A 12,594-nucleotide genomic window follows, 5' to 3' on the forward strand; every position below is an offset into this window, starting at 1 on the left:
CCAAGCGTGTGTCTGTGTTCACAGGAATCACTGAGTGATTCTGTAATAATGGAGTGTATCTGTGTTTACAAGAATCTCTAAATGTTGCTGTATTTACAGGGAGTGTATCTGTATTTACAGGAATCTCTCAGTGATGTTGTATTTACAGGGGGTGTATCTGTATTTACAGGAATCACTCAGTAATGCTGTATTTACAGGGAGTGTATCTGTACTTAGGAATTTTTCAGTGATGCTGTATTTACAGGGAGTGTGTCTGCATTTACAGGGATCTCCCAGTGATGCTGGATTTAAAGGGTGTGTGTCTGTATTTACAGGGATCTCAGTGATACTGCATTTACAGGAGGTGTCTGTATTTATAGTTCTTTGTTCCCTGGCTTGTCCTTACCACCTTTCTTAAGTAATGGTACCATGTTAGCCAACCTCCAGTCTTCCGGCACCTCACCTGTGATGATCGATGATACAAGTATCGCAGCAAGGGGCCCAGCAATCACTTCGCTAGCTTCCCACAGAGTTCTAGGATACACCTGATCATGTCCTGGGGATTTATCCACCTTTGTGCATTTCAAGGCATGCAGCACTTCCTCCTCTGTAATATGGATATTTTTCGAGATGTCACCATCTATTTCCTTACATTCTATATCCTCCATGTCCTTCTCCACAGTAAACACTGATGTAAAATACTCATTTGGTATGTCCCTCATCTCCTGCGGCTCCACTCAAAGGCTGCCTTGCTGATCTGTGAGGGGCCCTATTCTCTCCCTAATTACCCTTTTGTCCTTAATGTACTTGTAAAAACCCTTTGGATTCTCCTTCATTCTATTTGCCAAAGCTATCTCATGTCCCCTTTTTGCCCTCCTGATTTCCCTCTTAAGTATATTCCTACTGCCTTTATATTCTTCTAAGGATTCACTCGATCTCTCCGGCCTATATCTGACATTTGCTTCCTTCTTTTTCTTAACCAAACCCTCAATTTCTTTAGTCATCCAACATTCCCTATACCTACCAGCCTTTCCTTTCACCGTAATAGGAATATACTGTCTCTGGACTATCGTTATCTCATTTCTGAAGGCTTCCCATTTCCAGCTATCCTTTACCTGCGAACATCTGCACCCAATCAGTCTGAAAGTTCTTGCCTAATACCGTCAAAATTAGCCTTCCCCCAATTTAGAACTTGAGATGTTAGATCTGGTCTGTCCTCTTCCATCACTATTTTAAAACTAATAGAATTATGGTCACTGGCAGCGGGGAAGAAGCCGTTCTTGAATCTGTTGGTACGTGTTTTCAAACTTATGTCGCTTCTGCCCAATGAAATAGGGTGGTAGAGTGTATAACTGGGGTGGGACGGGTCTTTGCTTATTTTGGTTGTTTTCCCGAGGCAGTAGGAAATTTGGATGGAGTCAGTGGATGGAAGATTGGTTTGTGTGATGGACTATCATTTCTTGTGGTCTTGAGCAGACCAGTAAGCTCCAAGTGAGTCGGCATTTACAGGGCCTCCTCCTTTTTACTGAGGAAGTGACTTTTGCTCTGTCCTTGCTCTCAAATTAATATTTACGCTCTGTTTCTCAGCTCAAATGGCAGGTCAATAAAATCACATCTTCCAATGGCTTTCCTCTGCATTGCTGCTTGGCTTCGGATCCCCCAGCTCGCCTTCTTCAGGGTTCCCATGTGCCTGATACCCAAACTCATTTCCATTAACACTTTCTACCGTGGTTTTCAATGAATGTAAAGTTTCAGGAGGACCAATTGTTGGGTTTGATCTGAGGATGCAGCAGCTGGTGGTCAGGCGTGAACACAAGACTGAAAAGGGGGAATGTTGCAGAAATAATAAGCATGGACTTCAGTTCTGTAAATGGAGCGAGGAGGTCAGAGGGACAAGTGAAACCTCAGAGAATGTGAAGTCACATGGCCCTAACATGACACTGGTGAATTTATTGGTGTTATTACTATTTCCACAGCCACAGATGATTTAGTAGTTATCATATTTGGATTGGAGGAGGGATTCTGCACACAAATTTCCATGTTCCCTGGTGTTCTCAGGAGGCCAGGGAGTGCAAAGCACTTGCAATGAGGGTTGGTTGGAAAGATCGCTAGAGTTCAATTCAATTACTAGGTAACTCTGTCCCAGGTGTGTGGACCAGCGTTCCTCTCTCATCAAACGTTTCTGAAAAGCTCTTTCCCTCTCAGTGCTGGCCCTGGGATCTTGCTGTGCTGACAATGAACACCAATTTCTCAACAGACAGCAAGCTTTGCTGCGTTCCAGGTGATGAACGTTGAGATGCTTGCAAGAGATTTAAAGCTCTTCAGAGGCAGCTGCTATGTAGCTCCAGTGAGTTAAATCAAAAATAACAATGAATTCATCATTAACATAACCCTAACCTTAATCCGACCTGAGGTGTGTAACTCATGTGGAATTGACTCCACTGTACAATAATCACAAAACAATGAAAAATATTCCAAAATAATTCTTGTTCAGAGTCACTAAATCTTTTAAGAGAAGACAGTTGGTTGCACCCTTCATTTTTACTGAGATCACCATCGGTCACATACTTTCTCTCTATATCCCTCAATCCCAGATTCTTACCTCTTCCCCATATTAGCGAGTTTTCCCCATACCCCTCAATCTCACTTCCTCTCACCATTTTCACCCCATATTCCTCAACCCCTCACTCCCATCTTCTCCCTATATCCCTCAATGCCACCTCCCCATCTTCTCTCCATATTCCTCAATCCCAGATTCTTACCTTTTCCCCATATCCCTCAATCTCACTTTCTCACCATATCCCTCAACCTTACCTAACCATGTTCACCCCATTTCCCACAATCCCTCAATCCCACCTCCCCATCTTCTCTCCATATCCCTCAGTCCCACCTAACCATTTTCACCCCATATTCCTCAATACCACCTTCTCCCTATATCCCTTAATCCCACTTCCCCAACTTCTCCCCATATCCCTCAATCCCACCGAGACATGTTTACCCCATATCCCTCAATCCCACCAAACCCAAATAGGAATAACAGATTTAGGTTATTCTGTGCATGTTGCCAGCTCTGACATTCAATAAGATCATGGCTGACCTGATTGTGGTTCAATCCCTCTTTCATGTCAGTTCCCATAATCCTTGATTTTGTTATCGGTCAAAAATCCATCTGAAACTGTTTCAGACAAATTCATTGAAGTAGCCTACTTTCTGGTGAAGGGAATTTCATGTGACTACCCTCTGAGAGAGAAAACAGACTCCTCATCCCCATCCCTATCTTTAAAGCGACAATGCTTATTCTTAAACCATGTCCCCTCGGTCAATCTGTCCTGCAAGAAGAAACATCCTCCTGGTATCCAGCCAATCCAGTTCCCTCAAGGTCTTATATCTTTCAATAAGATGACTTTTCATTTTTCTAAACTTTGACATGTCCTATAGTTCCTCATAGGATTGACCCTTCGTCCAAGGAAGGAATGAGTGAAGTGGACTTTCCCTGAACTGCTTCTAATCTATTCACATTTTTTTTCTCAAATAGAGTCATGGTCATAGAGATGTACAGCATGGAAACAGACCCTTCGGGCCAACTCGCCCATGATGACCAGATATCCTAACCTAATCCAGTCTCATTTGCCAGCACTTGTCCCTTATCCTTCTAAACTCTTCCTATTCATACACCCATCCAGATGCATTTTAAATGCTGTAATTGTATCAGCCTCCACCACTTCCTCTGGCAGCTCATTCCAAAAAGTCACCACCCTCTGTGTGAAAACGTTGCTCCTTAGGTCCCTGTTAAATCTTTCCCGTCCCACCCTGAACCTATGCCCTCTAGTTCTGGACTCCCCTAGCATGGGAAAAGACCATGTCTATTTACCGTATCTGTGCCCCTCATGATTTTATAAACCTCTACAAGGTCACCCCTCAGCCTCTGGCGTTCCAGGGAAAGCAGCCCCAGCCTATTCAGCCTCTCCCTGTAGCTCAAACCCTCCAACCCTGGGCAACATTCTTGTAAATCTTTTCTGAACCCTTTCAAGTTTCACAACATCAGTCCTATAGGAGACCCAAAATGTGTACAGTCCTCCAGAAGTGGACTTACCAAAGCTCTGTCCAGCTGGAGTAAAGCTTCTCTACTTTGATATTCCATTATCCTTGCAATAAACTACAACATTCCATTTGTCTTCCTCATCACTTGCTATATCTGCATACTGTCCTAATCTTTTATGATTCATGGACCAGGATAACTAGATCCGTCTGTTCGCACTGAGATCTGTAAACTCTCCCATCTAAATAATATTCTGCTTTTCGATTCCTGCTGTCAAAATGGACAAGTTCACACATTTTCCCTCATTAACTTCCAGCTGCCAATTTTTCTGCACACTCACTTAACCTACCTCTGTCTCACCTTTCCCCCATATCCCTCTCTCGTGTCTCCAGAAACACATCTAATAGTCCCTTGATCACTTTTCCACAGTCTGTTTTAATGTTGTTTCTCTGCTAACCTAGGCCACAGATCTGTTACCCTCTGAGTGACCTCCCTTCTAACTTTGTCCATTTTAAACAAAACCAGAGAATGCTGTTAAAACAGCGAGTCACTCAGCGTAGCTGGGGAAAGCACACAGGTCAACATATATATCCCTGGGGTTTGAACCCATCAACTCAGTGTATAATTTCTGCAGATCAGGTTTCCCATCCTGAGTTAGGAAATCTTGTCTGGTTGCATTTGCTCATTGGATGGACTGATGTTTTGATGTCTATCTCAATGATGTTTCCCTTGGCATATAGTTTTGCCCTGGCCGTAGTGAATTGTTTTTAATGTGGGGGGAGGTGACGGGGAGAGTGGATGAGAAGGGATGATTTTAGCGGGAGAGACTTGTTATAGTAAATCAATGCCTTTCACAACCTCAGGACTTTCCAGCCTGCGTTACAATCAACAAGGAGCCCTCGCAAGCATAGTCACCATTCTAATGTCGGATATGCGACAACCAATGTGAGCACAGCAAGATCCCAGAAAAATAACAGTGTGATAAGGTGAACTGTGTTCAGTGATAAACATCAGCCCAGAACTCTAGGGAAAACTGCCTCGTTTTTCTGTGACAGTGACCGTGTGTTATTTCAAGCTCACCTGAGAGAGCATGATGTGAATGGGCAAATCGAGGTTAACTCGGGCAATTATGAGGTTGTCCATCTTGTCAGGAAGAAGAGAGAAGTGGAGTATTATTTAAGTGGAGAGAGAGTGAGAGAGAGGGACTGCAGAATGATGGAGTATGGAGGCATCTGGTATCCTTCTACAATATTCAAAAGCCAGCCTGCAGGTACAGCAAGTGATTAGGAAGGCAACTGGAATGTTGCTCTTGGCTGCAGAGAGATGGAATATAAAAGTCAGGAAGCTTTGCTTTGACTATACAGAGTTAGAAATCACATGACACCAAGTCACAGTCTAACAGGTTTATTTGAAGATCTTTTATCATAAATTCTGTGTCCTATAGTCCTGCCCCATTAGTTACCTGACAAAGGAGCAGTGCTCTGAAAGCTTGTGATTTCAAATAAACCTGTTGGACTGTAACCTGGTATCATGTGATTTTTAGTTTTGTCCCACCCCAGTCCAACACTGACACCTCCACATTATGACTGTACAGGGCATTGGTGAGACTGCACCTGGAGGACTGTGACCAGTTTTGTTCACCATATTTAGGGAGGGGACTACTGGTGTTGGAGGCCATTCAAAGAAGGTTCACCAGGCCGATTCCTGGAAACATGGGTTTGCCCTATGAGCAAAGGTTGAGCAGATTAGTCGTATGCTCATTGGAATTCAGACAAGTAAGAGGTGATCTTATTGAAATATTCAGCCTGGGCTAGACAGGATATACACTGAGAGTATGTCTCAGCTTTGGGGCAACTTGGAATTGGGGCAATGTTTAAAAATAAATGGTCTCCCATTTAACAATGGAAATAAGAGATTTCTTCCAGAGGGTCCTTAGTTTGGGAACTGTCCTCCTCAGTAAACAGTGAAGGTTGGCCCATTGAATACACACAAGACTGAGTGAGACAGATTTTCAATTGACAAGGGGATCATGGGTTGTGGGGGATAGAGTCGAAGGGTGGTGCTGGAAAAGCACAGCAGGTCAGGCAGCACCCGAGGAGCAGGAGAATCAACGTTTTGGGCAAAAGCCCTTCATCAGGAATGAGGCTTGTGGGTGAAGGGGGCTGAGAGATAAATGGGAGGGAGTGGGGCTGGGGGGAAGGGAGCTGAGAGTGCGATAGATTGGTGAACGTGGGCATGAAGGTGATAGGTCGGGGGGGGGTGGAGCGGATTGGTGGAAGGAAGATGGACAGGTAGGACAGGTCATGAGGGTAGTGCCGAGTTGGAAGGTTGGATCTGGGATAAGGGGGGGGAGGGGAACTGAGGAAACTGGTAAAATCCACATTGATGCCATGGAGTTGGAGGATCCCGAGGCGGAAGATGAGGTGTTCTTCCTCAAGGCGTCGGGTGGTAAGAGTATGGCAATGGAGGAGGCTCAGGACCTGCACGTCCTCAGCAGAGTGGGAGGGGGAGTTGAAGTGTTCAGCCACGGGGTGGTGGGGTTGGTTGGTGCGGGTGTCCCAGAGATGTTCCCTGAGCGCTCTGCGAGTAGGCGTACTGTCTCCCCAATGTAGAGGAGACCGCATCGGGAGCAATGGATACAGTAAATGACATTGTTGGAAGTGCAGGTGAAACTTTGATGGATGTGGAAGGCTCCTTCGGGGCCTTGGATGGAGGTGAGGGGGGAGGTGTGGGCATGATTTTCAATTCCTGCGGTGGCAGGGGAAGGTGCTGGGAGGGGAGGGTGGGCTAGTGGTGGCGTGGACTTGACAAGGGAGTCGTGGAGAGAATGGTCTTTAAGGAAAGTGGGTAGGAGTGGGAAGGGAAATGTCTCTCTGTTGGTGGGGTCTGTTTGTAGGTGACGGAAATGGCGGAGGATGATGTGATGTATATGGAGGTTGGTGGGATGGAAGGTGAGGACCAGGTGGTTCTGTCCTTGTTGTGGTTGGAGGGATGAGGTTTGAGGGCAGAGGTTCTGGAAATGGATGAGATGTGCTGGAGGGCATTGTTAACCACATGTGAGGGGAAATCTTCTAAAAAGTTGGAGGCCATCTCGTGTGTTCTGTGGTGGAACTGGTCCTCCTGGGAGCAGATGTGGCAGAGGTGGAGGAATTAGGAATAAGGGATAGCATTTTTGCAGGAGGCGGGGTGGGAAGGGGTGTAGTCCAGGTAGCTGTGGGAGCCTGTGGGTTTGCAGAAGATGTGTGTGTTGAGTCAGTCACTGTTGATGGAGATAGAGAGGTCCAGGAAGGGGAGAGAGGTGTCCAAGATGATCCAAGTGAACTTAAGGTCGTGGTGGAATGTGTTGGTGAGGCTGATGGACTGTTCAACCTACAGTCAGCACTGGACAGTAATTGAGAGCAGGAACCTTGATGGATTATTTTTAAATCTGGAAAACAAGGGTCACTGAGGGCAATTATACCCCTCAGCTGAACAACATGAGTTGAATAAGTTGATTGTGAAAGTTTTCCGAACATTTCAAAGCAGCGTGGCTCTCTTTAACAGAAGCAGTGTTTGTGAAGAATATTCTAGGCTGACAGATCAATATATTGAGTTTATTTTGCAGCCCACCCTCTTCTCGTGAAAGTACAATCCTCACTGGAGGATTGACTTCAACCGAGTGAGTTAAGTGGATAGACCACCACTGGGAATCAGCACAGATTGTATTCACAGTTAGTGGAGGAGGGGGTTGGGAGGGAGGGGGTTGTTTGGAAGGGGGTGCATTGTGTTCCTGAGGCAGGGTGGTGTGGCGTGGCCTTACAGTTGTGACACCAACACCTTACTCCGCGCAAAGTCTCAGCCTGTTTCTGATCCTGCCTGAGTCATCTATATCCCCCCGGAGGGCCCTGCCATAGCCCTGGGTGTTATAAACGTGGGCACCAGATTGATCTATCAACATGTTATTAGCAGCAGGAGGGTTCAGGGTCTTGGGGAGGTGGTTGGGGATGGGGATGGGGGGTGGTGGTGTGGGGGGTTGAGGAGGGATGTATTTGCCGTGGCTGGGGAACACAGGGTGAATCGAGGTGTGAGGGTGAGCGGAGGTCACGGGCAGTTGCAAGAATACAGGCTTCAGTGAAATGGCTCAGAATATTGGTGTGGTTACCAGATAATCCCTTGTATGTGCTGCACCAGCAGAGGGATCGAATGAGGTGTTGAATGCTCCAGTGGTTAGGAGTCGGGGAAGGGTGGGAGGTCAAGGGTCAAAGGGCAGCTAACAAACCTATCAACTTTCCTTCTCTTCTAAAGCAAAGTAAACATTTGAAAATAAAAGAGAGACAGGCTGGGAATTAACTGCTCGTTCCTCCATTGACGATATACAAACTCTGTTGCTTATTTGTTTGACTGAAGAAACCAACTGAGGAAAATCCATCTTGACTTTGGGCCAGGGAGCAGACAGAATTCTTCACCCTTGAGGGACATGCTTTACCTCGTCCCTTCTAGCCCCGTCTCAGTGAGAAAAGGTCCACACCTCCCATTATTTCCGGGGTAGATTATGCCCCCTTCCCCGAATGTTGCTTCAAATCCAAGTACAATAGGTAATAGGGAAGGCAAATGGAACATTGGCTTTCATCTTAAAGGGAAGGGAGGATAAAGATAAGATAATCTTCCTGCAACTATACATGACCCGAGTCAGACCACACCTGGGGTACAGTGAATAGATTTGGTCCCTTCATTGAAGAAGTGGTATATTGGCTTTAGATGCAGTCCAGGCCAGGTACACAAGGCTACTCACAGGTATGAGGGACTGTGTAATACGGAAATGTTGAGAAGGTTAGAATTTAAAATAATGAGAAGTGATCTTATTGAGGCATCCAATTTTCTCAGGAAACTTGACAGGGTATGTGCCGAAAGGTTTTTTTTCCCTTGTGAGAGAGTTTCGGACTAGAGAACATCAGCTCAGAATGAGGGGTTACACGTTTAAGACAGAGATCAAGAGAAATTTCCTCTCTCAGAGGTACTGAATCTGTGGAACTCCTCACCACAGAGGGATGTACAGACTGATATAGTCAAGACTGAGATAGACAGATTTTTGATCAGGAAGGGAAGTGAGGGTTATTGGGAAAAGGCAGGAAAGTGGTGTTGAAGGCTATCCGATCAGTCACAATCTCATTAATGGAGCAGACTCAATGGGCTGAATAGCCTACGTTTGCTCTTATCATCTAAAGAAACAATCCCTTTTTATTCTCTTTCACTTTCAATCTATTCCCCCCAGGATACTAAAAGCGAAAAACTGCAGATACAGATGAAACAAAGACAGATAATGCTGGAAGAACTCAGCAGGTCTGGCAGCATCTGTGGAGAGAGAAATCCAGTTAATGTTTCAAGTCTAGTATGGCTCTTCAGAACTGGATTTCTGAAGAACTGAACTAAAACTACTATTGCTCTCCTGCCACAGAAATTGTCTGCCAAGACGTAATGTTGTGTGAAAGAGTGATTCAGGTTGTAGCAATTGGCCAACCTGAGACATTGGAACACCTGAGGGTATCTGATTTTCAACAGCTCATCCCATTTTCCTGAAAACAGGTCTCGTTGCTTCCCTACATTTTCCCAGCCTTAGTCGCCAGTGTACCAGGGGAGAATATTGAGAAAGAAGGAGCCCTGGAATTGAGGGATCGGGAAGGAGGTGGGTTACTGGGATTAAGGGAGATAAGGGGAAATTGGGTAGTTGGATTGAGGGATTTGGGGAGGAGATAGGTCGATTAAGTTTGACAAATAGGAGATAAGGTGGGCTGATGGATATGGTGACAGGGCATGTAAATCTGGATTGGGGGAGATGGGGTGAGTGGATTGGGACTGAGAGGTTAAGAGACAGAGTGACTAGACTGGGATAGAGGAGTATGGAGATAGGATCAGTAGGTTCGGTTTCATTGGTTTGATTTGATTTATTGTTACATGTACCTAAGTACAGTGAAAAGCTTTCCTCGTGAGCAAATAGTAAGCATGAACATACAGACCATAGGGTGAAAAGAAAATTGAACATGGAGAAGGGATTGGTAAATTCCAGTTGATGGATACAGTCAGGATGGGTAGGTCTAGATTGAGGGATGTGGAGATGGGATTGGTAAATCCATATGAATGAACATGGAGACAGGATAGGTAGGTTCAGATTGAGGGGTATGGAGATGGGATTGGTAAATCTGCATTGATGGATTATGGAGACAGGATGGGAAAATCCGAATGAGGAATATAGGGAGAAGGTCCTTTCCAAAATTCTGCAGTTTCTTGAGTATGCAACACTTAATCAAGGTTTGAATTGAAAGGGGAATCAAAGTAGATTTCGGGCTATAGATATTCCTTATCTTACTTCTGCTTTCTGGATTGTAATTGTCCAGTAGAAATGGACGAATACAGGATTTTGTTTCAGTCACATGCATGGACTATGGCAAGAAATGGGTCAGCCACAGTGCAGGTACATGCTTTGTGTAAACCGAATTAAAGAATTTTTCCATGGCTGGTATGTAAGGGAGTAAGTCCTTCACAATATTCACAATCTATTCTTCAGCAACTGGACAAAAAAAGGTTAAAGTTCATATACACTGCAAAAATGAGTATTGAAATCACACAGCCAATAGCAGTCTCATCTATTATTTACTAATCAGGATTGCAATTAGCCACATCTGGATTCCCAATTAGCCACATGTGGCTAACAGTGAACATATTGGACAACACTGGTCGAGAGGAAGTCAGTTACCATCATTACTACGTTAACAGGCACTGATTGCTCAGGGAATATCTGTGAATATTTCTGCATTCTCAAAGAAATATGAAACAGTGAAATTTGTCAAATACGGGGAACATCAGTCAAAGTAGGACCTAAGGCTGTTTTTCAGAACAGATATCATTTGTATGACTATATCAAACACAATTCTTGACAATGTTTGCACAAACTCATATTCAATCACTGCTGAAAGGGTTCACTGAAACCTCGTGACCAGATATGAAAAGAAATTTGCAAGGCTAATAGAATGTTGGTCTTACTTTGAAAGGGCTGGGAATTCTAACATAGATTAGACTTACAGTGTGGAAACAGGCCCTTCGGCCCAACAAGTCCACACCGACCCGCCGAAGCGCAACCCACCCATACCCCTTACCTAACACTACGGGGAATTTAGCATGGCCAATTCACCTGACCCGCACATCTTTGGACTGTGGGAGGAAACCGGAGCACCCGGAGGAAACCCACGCAGACACGGGGAGAATGTGCAAACTCCACACAGTCAGTCGCCTGAGGCGGGAATTGAACCCAGGTCCCTGGCGCTGTGAGGCAGCAGTGAATAGCTCACCAAAGCTCCAGTTAGGGATTGCATCCCAAGAAGGGTAAAAAATGAGGTCTGCAGATGCTGGAGATCACAGCTGCAAATGTGTTGCTGGTCAAAGCACAGCAGGTTAGGCAGCATCTCAGGAATAGAGAATTCGACGTTTCGAGCATAAGCCCTTCATCAGGAATAAAGAAACGTCGAATTCTCTATTCCTGAGATGCTGCCTGGCCTGCTGTGCTTTGACCAGCAACACATTTGCAGCTGTGATCTCCAGCATCTGCAGACCTCATTTTTTACCCTTCTTGGGATGCAATCCCTAACTGGAGCTTTGGTGAGCTATGTTAGAATTCCCAGCCCTTTCAAAGTAAGACCAACATTCTATTAGCCTTGCAAATTTCTTTTCATATCTGGTCACGAGGTTTCAGTGAAACCTTTCAGCAGTGATTGAATATGAGTTTGTGCAAACATTGTCAAGAATTGTGTTTGATATAGTCATATCTAGACCTACCCATCCTGACTGTATCCATCAACTGGAATTTACCAATCCCTTCTCCATGTTCAATTCCTGATGAAGGGCTTATGCTCGAAACGTCGAATTCCCAAGAAGGGTACACTGGCCTTGGAGGAGAAGCAGAACCGGAATGATGTCAGTGTGCTGAGAGGGTTCAGTGCTCAGCACAGATTGCACTGCCCAGAGTTGTATTCCCTCGATAGAAAGAAATTAAAGGACAATCTAATTGAAGTGATTAAAGAAGCTGACTTGTACATTAAGCCCGCACCTAGGAAGGTGTAGCCTTGCAATTAAAACCTGGGCCGCTATTGCCAGGAAGCAGAAAGAGGTGTGGAAATCTGGAACGCCCCTGTATTTTCTCTATCCCTCTCATTTCATCCTCTCCCAACGGCTCCCACGACACAATGTTAGAGCTGGGTGTCAGCTGAAAATGTCAAAGTTGAGATTGGATGACCTTTGTTGACCAGGATGAATTGAAGGTTCCGGAACCCAAGCGAGTAGATGGAATGCTCTCATTGAATGGCAGAACAGGCTTGAGGGGCTGAAAGGCAGTCCGCTTTCCTTGCATTGTCTAGTTTACAATTTCTCCTTTTCTTTTCCCCTTTCAGCGGCTTTGAATGTTTTTCATCTGGTTTCATTTCCCTTTTCCCTGAACCCTCTGCATTCAAACAATGAAATTGCAGGGAGTGATGATTGTTATGGCCTGTGTCTCTGTGTTTCAGCGCTGCTGGTTGTGATGGGCTATCGAGGCAGTTTTTGTGTGTGTG

The 12,594-nt window shown here is 45.1% G+C and overlaps 1 protein-coding gene across 8 annotated transcripts in view; it reads left to right on the forward strand.

The window, feature by feature from the left end:
• The window catches only part of robo2 (roundabout, axon guidance receptor, homolog 2 (Drosophila)), an 895,654-nt gene that overhangs the window by 341,772 nt on the left and 541,288 nt on the right, over positions 1–12,594 (forward strand). The gene's annotated exons all lie outside the window — the stretch shown is intronic.

This window comes from Hemiscyllium ocellatum, chromosome 12 (genome assembly GCF_020745735.1).
Source record: "Hemiscyllium ocellatum isolate sHemOce1 chromosome 12, sHemOce1.pat.X.cur, whole genome shotgun sequence".
NCBI lineage: Eukaryota > Metazoa > Chordata > Chondrichthyes > Orectolobiformes > Hemiscylliidae > Hemiscyllium > Hemiscyllium ocellatum.